This window comes from Heliangelus exortis, chromosome 14, assembly GCF_036169615.1.
Source record: "Heliangelus exortis chromosome 14, bHelExo1.hap1, whole genome shotgun sequence".
Classification (NCBI taxonomy): domain Eukaryota; kingdom Metazoa; phylum Chordata; class Aves; order Apodiformes; family Trochilidae; genus Heliangelus; species Heliangelus exortis.
Genome location: NC_092435.1, coordinates 16,970,675 through 16,980,842, shown reverse-complemented (window position 1 = coordinate 16,980,842; position 10,168 = coordinate 16,970,675). Strand labels below are relative to the sequence as shown.

Sequence of the window (10,168 nt, the reverse complement as noted above, 5' to 3'; positions counted from 1 at the left end):
CCTCCTCCTCGGCCCGGCCCGGCCGCCCACACTCTCCGCGGCACCGCTCCGCCCCTCACCGGGGTTCGCTCCACTCCTCAGCCGCCTCCCGCTCCCCTCAGGCTCTGCCCGCCCTCCCCGGGCCGCCTCAGCCGGTTCGGCCCCGCCGCGAAGCAGCCTCCGAGGACAAGGTGCTGGGGACTCAGCTTTGGAGAAAGAAAGACCCCGGCTGCTCATCCTGGCCCTCTGAGGAGCCACCTCCCCTCTTCCTTTCGGGACATCTCAAGCTTGATGCTGAGGTGATGGCGCTCACCCCCGGGGGTGTTTCCTCTCTTTCTACATTAGGCCTCTGCCTTACAAAAAAAGAACGAAGCAAAAACACTAACAAACTATGTAAAATAGAAAGAAAAAGCCCTGATGCTGTTCTGGGTGCAAGGGGCAAACTAGCTCAGCTGACTGGGAAAAAAAAAAAAACAAAAAAACCAACACCACAGAATATGAGGTGAGAGTATTTTTTTTTTCCCTTTATGTTCTTCCTGCTCTTCTGGGCAATAAAACCACTGCCAATTTAGAAATATGCAGCCTGTGATTGCATTTAATTCCTTGGTGAGGCAAAGAGCCTAAGAAATTAAGAGAGTGACCACCGTGCTGTGGGAGGAGACCATGGGGATGGCAAAAGCCACGGGAGGGATGGCCCTGGAAACACCTTGGTGGCAATTTCTGTGCTTTTACTATCAGTTGTAAATAGGTCCAGTTCCCGGTGTTCATAATTAAGAAGTTCCCTCTATTTCTCCTGCTTCAAACCAAAAAAGTGCCAAAGCAGGTGAGGTCTGACTGTTAAGCTGTGCTAGCTCTACATCCAAGCTAGGAATTCCTCCCAAAGAAAGAGACTATGCTGGATGTCTGTTGTGCTTTTCTTTGTGTCAGATCATGTATGGATCCAAAAAGCCCCAAAAAGCAACCCAGTGTACTTTATGGGCTACAATCTTTCTCTGGTTCACCACTCAGCCAATGGAAATATGGTCAAAAGGGTGGTGAAGCCCTAGAGAAGATGACATTTCTGTCAATGGAGAGAAAAAAAAAGAATATTAAACCATAGTTTCAGAGGAGAATCTGTTAGGAAGGTAACCTCTGTTCCACCTCTGTCCAGGTGGAACTAGCACACACCTGTCTGAATTCCATCTTTCAGGCAAGTCCCACAGCTGCTGAAGGGGACCTCAGTGTAGAGAGGAGTAAGTAATTTTAATGCCCTGGAAACAGAAATTTATTCCAGACATGGACTGATCTGGCTTATTTTACCTATCCTGTGTTAAGCTTCTTATGTATGAGCCAACCTCACACCAGAGCCTGCACTCATAAAACCAGAACTCATTTCTCCTGAACATTGTATGTAAATGGACAAAGGCTTAAGCTAAACTTGAGCAGTTTGGAGGGGAGAGGTTTACACCTTAGCACAGAACCAGCCTCTCCTTCATGCAGCCTGCAGCTGGGTCGGTGAGGACAGGAAATGTGTGGGTGAACTCAGGGTGTTAGGAAGGCAAACCCAAGGGAAATTTCAAATGGATGCAAATCTTTAAAATCAGGAATTCTGTCTAGTTAGCACTCGCTGGAGATTTTTATCATGGGCCTGTTTTCCTGAGTGGACAGTGTGCCCACATATACTTAAGATACAGTGAAAGTTTATTGGATAAGTGTGGTGGAATTTTGGTTTGGCTTTGCACTCAAGGAATCACACTGAGTCACAGTTTCTAAATGGACTCCTGGAGGATGCAGGTCTCTTCTGTAGGGTGAACACAAACTCAAGGAATTGAAATTAATTTCTTTCTTAGTCCAGGCAAAAGGAGCCACATCATAGGTCAGGCTGTGGCTTGATGACACGAAGCCTTTGCTGTACTACTGGTTCCTACCTGCTCCTTGTTCCTACCCTTGCAACACAGCAAACCAACCCCTAGCTGTGTCTGCAGCTCCTTGCTTGGCTCATCTGTGAGCCAGATCAGGGTAATGATCTATCTTATAAATATAAACCAGTGAAAACCTCTATAAATATTTAATATTTTATATTTAATATATGTGAGTATATTTGGGCTCGGTAGAGCTGGGGTAAGTCCATTGAGTCCATTGCTGGACTCACTGATCTAAAGGGTCTTTTCCAACCCCAAAGATTCTATCATTTAAAACAGATGCATACATTTTTGTAGCCAGATAGATCATTTCCCAAATGTACTTTATAATTCAGAGGTTATGGGTGGGTGATATTCTTCCCCTACTAGCAGAGAATTAAGCAGTTAGAGGAGCAAAATATGGCTAAATATGAAACTCATCCTGGCACAGAAGAATCCCAGAACACAGCTGAATATTCAGCCTGCAAAGCATGAATGGGTTGTGGTGCTGGCAGTTCATGTGGTGTGGGAATTGGAAATTTTGGGTGGAAACACTTTGCCTGAAAAATGTCACAACATTTGGGAGAGAAATAGTTTCTCAGGTAAGAAGTTATAATTTTTTTTTAACCTGATGATTTTAACCTGATAATTTTTTTTTAACTCTTCACTGGCGCCTCTTGCAAACCCCACTGTCTGTTGGCTGCTGTTTTCTCTTGGTTCTGAGACACCAACATTCTTCTGCAGAATTTGAGCATTTTTTATACACGAGCAGTTCTGCCAAATTAACTTGTGTAGCTCTGGATAACTGAGAAGACTCTCTGTGAAAAAAACACAGCAATCTTAGCTTTTATCTGCTCTAACTGCTGATAATTTTCTGTGTGTGATGGTGCAATTTGTACTGTAGCTGCTGTTTGGTATGTGGAGAAATATTATGGGCCACATACCTGTGCAATGCATATTTCAGGATGCTACTTTCTGACAAATAAAATTAGATGTATCAACTAAATACACTAACACACCTACTAACACACTAAATATACTCACACATTTAAAAAGTATTAATAATTTTATTTTTTTTTTACTTCACCTGGAGATTTAGAAAGCTTTTCTTTTTCTTTATATCTGAAAAAGAAAATAGCAAATCAGCAAGCAAACAATGGGGAAAAGAACAGCAGGAAAACTGAGTGGGGAAACAAAGTCACTTCACACAAATGTTTACAGATTAATTTAACCCTGTTAATGTTGCATAAAACTTGGTGCCCTATTTGTCTCTTTTATCCTCTTGTGGGAAGGTGCAAGGAATATGACTGCAGAGTATTAATTTGGGACTCAACTTTGATGTTTCATCACAAACAAACCTAAATTCCCAACCCACACAGAAGAATGTAAACACAATTAAAAAACAAATCCTGCAAACAAGGAGAGAGAGTCATCCCAGGAATTTATGATTAAATGGCCTGGAATCTCCCTTTTGTGGAAAGCAGAGTAATGGAAGCATGTGCATGAAGACATGGTGGATTCTGGTAAATCCAAGGCCTTAAGCACCTTTTGACAGAAAAATTTGTTCCTTTTGCAGTATTTTGTTCTTTTTGCTGCAATTTTTTACTACAGATGCATTTCATAGGGTGTAGGTATAGGAAATAGAATCCTATTGTTTGAAATTTATTAATGGGAGCAAACAGAATATTAAGAAATACAGTGTAAGAATCTTATATGTGTTAGTAATAACTTAGGACTACTTTATACAGTTTTCCTTGGGGTGTTCTGTGAACAGTGGTCAGATATTAACAGTGCTGGAGGACTTGATTTGACAGATCTGCAGGATGTTTTCATAAGAAGTAAAAAGCTTGATCTCTGCTTATAGAAAAGTGTCTGTTGGCAGATGTGAAGAAGGCATCTGGCTTTTCTTAGGAGGGGAATAACCCATCTGGCTTTTTACAGTGGAGCAGATATAAGAAAAAACCCAAAATAAGGTGGATTAAGCAAATTGCTTCCCTGATTTGCTGTTGCAAACAGTCTTGATGGCAGTTTCATGGTTTTCAGATCCTGTTGAAATGTGGCAGCTGCTTTGTAGCCAAGGTAGATTTCTTTTTATCACAATGCTTCTGTTGCAGCATTTAAAATGAGGTCCAGAAATATAACACCTATCAGGAAGGATATTGCAGCAATAGAGAAAATAACATGTTGTTAGGCCAAGTGCAGATCCCACTGAATGTTCTGTTAATGTTTTATGGGACTGGAGTTGATCTTTTTTGGTGCTGAGCCTGACTGCCTTGATTCCTCTCCCTTATTAACTTTTTAAAGAAAATAGATAAGATATCTTCAAGTTCCTAGCAGGTTGTTTTTTGTTTTTTTTTTTTTTTATAAAGCAAGTAAAATAATAACCTGTGATTGCAACACTGCTCTCTTGGTTAAAACTGATAACAGGTACTAAGTGGAGTTAATCCAATTCAGGAATATTATCTGGATAATTTTGTGCCTGGGAGATACTGCTGCTCCCTGATACAGGGTGTTAAGTAAATAATGTGCTCCTGCAGCATTTAGCATTGGTTCTGTTAACTGTTTAGAAACAAAAGCTGACTGTCTGCCCTCCCTGTTTATGAACACTGCTTGGGTCAGAGGAAAAGGCTGTGTATGTAAAGGAGTGTTATCCTGTCCCTAACAGGAAACTCTTCCCTTGTAAGTCCCAAGTGAGATGGGAGCAGCTTGCTGGGGTCTTCCTGGAGAAGCAGAGCCACAGGAAGTCTGCAGCACTACTCCCTGTGTACATGACCTCCCTGCCACAAAGCTTTAGTAGTAGCAGTGGTGAGTATTGTCTGGATTATTCAATATAGAGCATGGTGTGATATTTCTGGAGTACAGTACAAGAGGGGAAAGAAGCATCTCAACATCAGGATGTTAAAGAGGCAAAATGTACTGAGACACCTTTGAATTTCTTGTCTGCTTTTGGTTACTAAAATTGCCCTGGGCTACTTTTGGTATTTACAACAATAAGTTTTTAATAACAGCAACGTGCACCTAAAAGGACTGAGAGGGAGAATGTGGGATGGCTGCAAGTCTCATCAAGATCTTACACAGACCTGGACTCATCCTAGTTAAACATACTTGTTCTGCAAAAGTCTGTTCAGGCCAAGTGATGTATTTCCAGTGAGGCTGTTCAGTCTACACTAAGAAGAAGACATGTCCTGAGGAAAAACAAGATCCATCCAAAGTAATTGCTAAGTGCTGCAGCTGGAGCTCTGTTTCCAGAAAAATAGCTGAATATAAACATTCCTAACTGGATGGGTGGGAAGTCAAGGCTGCCTTGCAGCAAAGATACCCACTCAATAGGAGTATCTCCTAGCCAGCTAAGCTACCAGAGTACTTTCTGCCACAGCACTGAGCAGGAGCTCAGAGAAATAAGAATTATAGCTGGTAGAAGGAGACCATTAATCAGAGGTCTCTGAGTTCTCTGATAATTCCTATGAGTTATCTCTCACATTCCTGGACCATGCTACTCCACATCCAGCTCCTGAGGTTACATTTTTTTTTAGCTGATAGTTGGGAACTCTGCAGCCCCTCCCAGGGGACCTCCAGCTTTAGCTGTTTTCTTCTGCTTGTTGCAGTGGCACTGGAGGTAATGTGAAGAGGAGAGGTTGTGGTTAGCACACAGAGGTGTGGTGGCTGTGCCCCAGCTGGCAGCTTGGCTACAGCAGTTCTCTCCCATGACTGAAGATGCTTTTCTTCCACTTTTGCAGCTCCCATGACATCTTTTGGCTTCTGGTCTAACTACATTCCTCAATTTCCATGGAAGTTCCCCTCTGCTGATGAGTCCAGTAGCAGGTTTGCCTTCTCACCCATAATACTTGGTCCTTCTTCAATTCTTCTCAGCTAATCATCAAAAAGCACTTTGCAGATATTCATTTGCAGCTTTGCCTCCTGGCAGTCTCCCAGTTTACCATTCCTGTTACTGATTTAGAAACTGAAGCATGTGGAAGTTTAGTCACTGCAGCACTACAAAGAAAGTCTGTGTTTAACACAACTCAAGGGGCTACTTTTATTCTGATTTACATCAGCTTGTGTATTTCTCTATTCTTTTGATAATGGTAAAAATCAGGTCCCACAGTTGTCCTGCTCTCTACAAAAAGAAAGGCTTCCTGAATTGTTTGAGTTGCTGCTGGGGAGAGGAAGGCTGGTGTGAGGAATTTTTGGAAGAGTTTTCCAGATAAGGCCCCAAGTCAAAGGCAGGCAATGCTATATTTGTCTCTGATATGACTCCAAGTTGTAATAGTGATGCTACAGTAGAGGTTAACTCAGTGCTTTGGATTCAAAACAGGATCAAGGTGACTTGCTCCTCAGTAATTTTGTATTATTAAATATTGGTTAGGAAATTTCACTTCTTGAAAGGCTCTCTTGTAAACACATCACAAGGAAACTCCTTTTTCTTGATGCCAGGGTGTTGTTTCCATGTATATCCACACAAAGAAGTGTGTGTCTCATGTTTTTTCAATCCAAAGTAAAAGCAAAGATGGGGAGGAGGAACCCAAGTAGTATTTTTGTTCAAATAAGACAACAATAAAATTTAAACCAAGACAGATATCTCAATTATGGTTAGTTATCTAACTAATAGTTCCCTGCTAATATCCTAATGTACTTCCCTGCTCTTACTTCCAGTACAGGATGTTAATCAGCATTCTGCTACTTTTAAATTAGAATCTGCTGAATTGTTCAACACAATGGTACCTCTGCAACAGGTATGTCCTCTGCTTGCCTAAAACAACATTTTAACTAATTCTAGGTAGTAAGTTAAGGAGCAGGTTGGTTACCTGTCCTTGCATGCCACCAAGCTGAGTTAGAAGAAGACTCCTCCAGCTCTTCCCCTGTGTTTTCAGGCTGCAACAAATTAAGAGAAGCTTCCTCCAAACATCTAAAGTCCAAGTTGGTCTTAAAGGTGTAGATCATCTGATAACTGAAGCATGAAATTTCTTACTGCTCTCAAGCTGCCTTTACAATGAAAAGAATCTCAGTGCTGGGTTTCCCCTTTCCCTGGGGAATGTCTGTCTTTTTGAGGATGTCTTTTTGCTGAATGTCCTGGCTACTCCTAGCTCAGCATCTCCCCTGTGGTAGAAGCCTGGGATCTTGTGGAGAATGAGCCCTGCTCAACCCCTATGTTTTGTAGTGATGTCACTGCTTCAGCAAAGAAATTTATGTTTGTTTTGGGTTTTTTTCTTTTTTTTTCATATCAGTTAATACACACAAGCACACACAGATAAAAGTGTGTTTATACACCACTGTTTAATTTCCCATCCTGTACTGGAGTGAGCTAATGATGTGACCCTTGGACTTCTGTTCTCTTACCTGCAACGTTTTAGCTACAGAAGCCTGACAACTACCTTTCTGGAGGTTTCATCAATCTAGTTGTTCTGTGGTAGTCATGACCTTCTGTTTGTCCTAGAAGACTGAAATTTAACGAGCAGCCTTTTGGAAACAAGCTATAAATAACCCTCTTTGGCAACATTTTCAAAGTTTGATTAACGCGCTTTTCGTTGCTACATTACTCACAGCTGCTCCCAATGAAGCTCTTGGGTGACAGGAGAGTGGAAAGCAGCTCTGGGCATTCTTTCGTTCACATCGGGGCCTCTGCTTATTTTTGAAGGTCCTCTGCTGTCCTCCAGCGCTCTCCCTCCAGCCCTCGGGAGCGTTGCAGGGATCTTCAAAGTGTGAGTACCCTCTGCTGGCGTGTTTTTGTACTGGGCTCTGTCCCAGAGCTTTTCTGTCTGCTTGAGTTAATGCAGACTACATTACCCAGTTATCCCTGTCTCCAGGTATGAACTCTGGAAATTTACTTCAGTAACAAAATTTTGTGCTGATGATGAAAAGTTATTTTCTTTCTTAATTTTTCTTCATTATATGTAGAAGAAAAGCATTTTGTTGCATTAGTGGTATCTTACAATATGATGAAAGGTGCTCTTCAAAACAACCTCAGTGTTCAGACACAGGGATAATGTCTCTTTGGAGGCATTTTTACACTTTAGTAAATTTCACTGTTCTGCTTTCTTTGTATTTTTTTCATCCCAGTGGGACAAACATAGGTCAGTGGATGTAATTTCTTTCCTTGCTTGGTGCTGAGATCCTTGACATAAAAAATTTCCCCAACAATCAGCCCTTACTGTAATTTTTATCTTATTATCATCTGTTTTTAAGTCATGATACACCTTATACTGTGGGTGTTACATGCAACACTGACAGTTTGCTGGGATCCCAGATCAGCAGCCAGGGCCTTGAGGAAGAATCTGACAACAGAAATCTAAATTGGGCAGGCTGAGCATTGTCTTACTTTTTACCAAGGAAGTAAATAGCAAAGAAGAAACTCTCATCTGGAGAAAAAATGGGAAGGCAAAATAGTAATGGGATAGAGGTAACACCTGACTGGTAGTTCCAGGCCCTGTTTTGTCACTCTTAGCTGGAATGGATGCAGGAGACCCTGGGATCTGAATCTTGAGTACTGTGGAAGGTTAGGGGAGGTGTAGGGAAGGAGTAGCTGCAAATCAAGGCTAGAAGTCCCCTGCAGAGCACAGGAGAGGGAGGGTTGTGCTGGCTCTACTTTGCCCCACACCTGGTTGTGAGCTCATGGTTCACTACATCCTGGGGAAAGAAAAGCCCAAGTTCCCTCAGGCCCCTAAATTGTCCTGCTGTGTTTAACTCCCCTTCTGTCCATTCATCTGTGGCACATAGGAACCAACTGCCTTCTCTGGGGCCTCTCACAGATGTTTTGTAACTGGGCAGCTGCTCTGAGTTGATGGAAACCCACATAAAACCCTGGCTGTTGCTTTTAAAGCTACTCCAGTGACAACTGTCCAAAGCAAAACCTGGTACCTCTGGTGCCCATAAAGCATCAGCCCTGTCTAGAACAATAAAGCTGTAGCTGAGCAAGCAGCACAGGAGAGGTTCTGAAACAACACTCCAGGCTGTACACAAGGGAGTACATTAATATCTTTATTTTCTGTGTTCATCTCAAATAGCAAAACCAAGAAAGTGCTTGAGAGGTGCCTGTCCTTTGGGACTCATTCCGCAGCTTCACCGCGGCACCAGTCAGCTGGGTAAGGACTGAACTGAAGAGAAAAACGACCCAGCTTGATTTCCTTCCCTGTCCTTGGCACCTGGGGGATCTCTGATGGCCCTGCTTGGATGTGTCACCTTAGGAAAGAGCAGGACTTGAGTACAGCGACCTCCAGAGGGACTTGCACCAAGGAGAAATCCCCACTGGATAATGTTGGCTATGAATGCTAATCCTGCAACAGCACTGCAGCCCAAAATTGCATCGTATGCCCAATTCTGACAACAGGAACCATTTCGAAATGCTTTGACATCTACTTTTTTTTTTTTTTTTTTTTTTTTTTCCTAGAGAAAGGAGCTTTGCTTTCATTTCCCGATAGCTGTGTCGAACTCTAAGATGTAGCTGGGAATCAGCTGGTGGTTTGCAAATCTGACCCAGTAAGGAAGAGTTTGCAAGTCTGCAGCTGAGTGTTTGTTATTGCAGGTAGAGAAGTCTGAGAGCAAATCTGACACAGTAAGGAAAAGTTTGCAGGTCTGCAGCTGAGTGTTTATTGCTGCAGGTAGAGAAGTCTGTGAGACCGACAGGCTTGGTTTTCGTCTCTCTTTCTTAGAGGGAAGTTGTACTGTTTGGTTTGCTTTGCCATGCTGCTCTGATCCCTAGTTAGAGCCAGACATCCAGTCTGACTTGCCTCAGCCCCTTCCTTCTCTCCGGAGTGATCCTGGATTCAAAATCCTAGTCATTAAAGTTGCAGGTTTTCGACTTCAGATCTTTTCTGGGGTCTTCTGGTTTGACTGATTTGTTTTCAAGAGGCTTTATCTGTCTTTAATCGCACTTTGTAAACGGAGTGGTCAGATCCAGCTGAGATCAAAAGGTTCCCATCAGATTAAGGGAGGCAGGTAAACAGACCCCTTTCAGAACTGAGAGACAAGGACAAAGCTGTGTCATTAGCAAAGCAGACAGTCGGCAGGATTTCTCTTCTCCAGCCCTAACTATTGCCCCCTTCACACTTGTGTGTGGTTATCAAACAGGGGGCTTGTACCCTATTCTGATGCTAATGCCTGACCCAGGATCCTGCTGTCCTGTGTGTGGGACCAATACAGACTGTGTGAAGTTTGTTCAAAAAACAGAAATGGGAAATATCTGTCAAGGTATTGGGCCCATAATGCATTTGGTGGTGGCTTCTCAGAAAAGGGTAGGAGAAAAAAAAAAGAAAAAAAAAAAGGTACATCTTGGCTTGACACTTTGTAAAAACTTCTTTCATCTCCCTCTTCTT

The 10,168-nt window shown here is 42.5% G+C and overlaps 1 long non-coding RNA gene across 6 annotated transcripts in view; it reads left to right on the top strand.

Moving 5' to 3' along the window:
• Positions 1–50: 50 nt before the first annotated feature.
• The window catches only part of LOC139802481 (uncharacterized), a 30,823-nt gene continuing 20,705 nt past the window's right edge, over positions 51–10,168 (top strand). The window contains exons 1-5 of one of the 6 annotated variants that reach the window (XR_011728649.1): positions 140–278; positions 5,597–5,681; positions 6,513–6,592; positions 7,403–7,558; positions 8,861–8,938. This is a non-coding gene — a long non-coding RNA (uncharacterized lncRNA). Of the gene's footprint in view, positions 279–5,596; positions 5,682–6,512; positions 6,593–7,402; positions 7,559–8,860; positions 8,939–10,168 lie in introns of all 6 variants that reach the window. The other 5 variants (XR_011728650.1, XR_011728652.1, XR_011728651.1 and 2 more) reach the window with 5 other exon arrangements.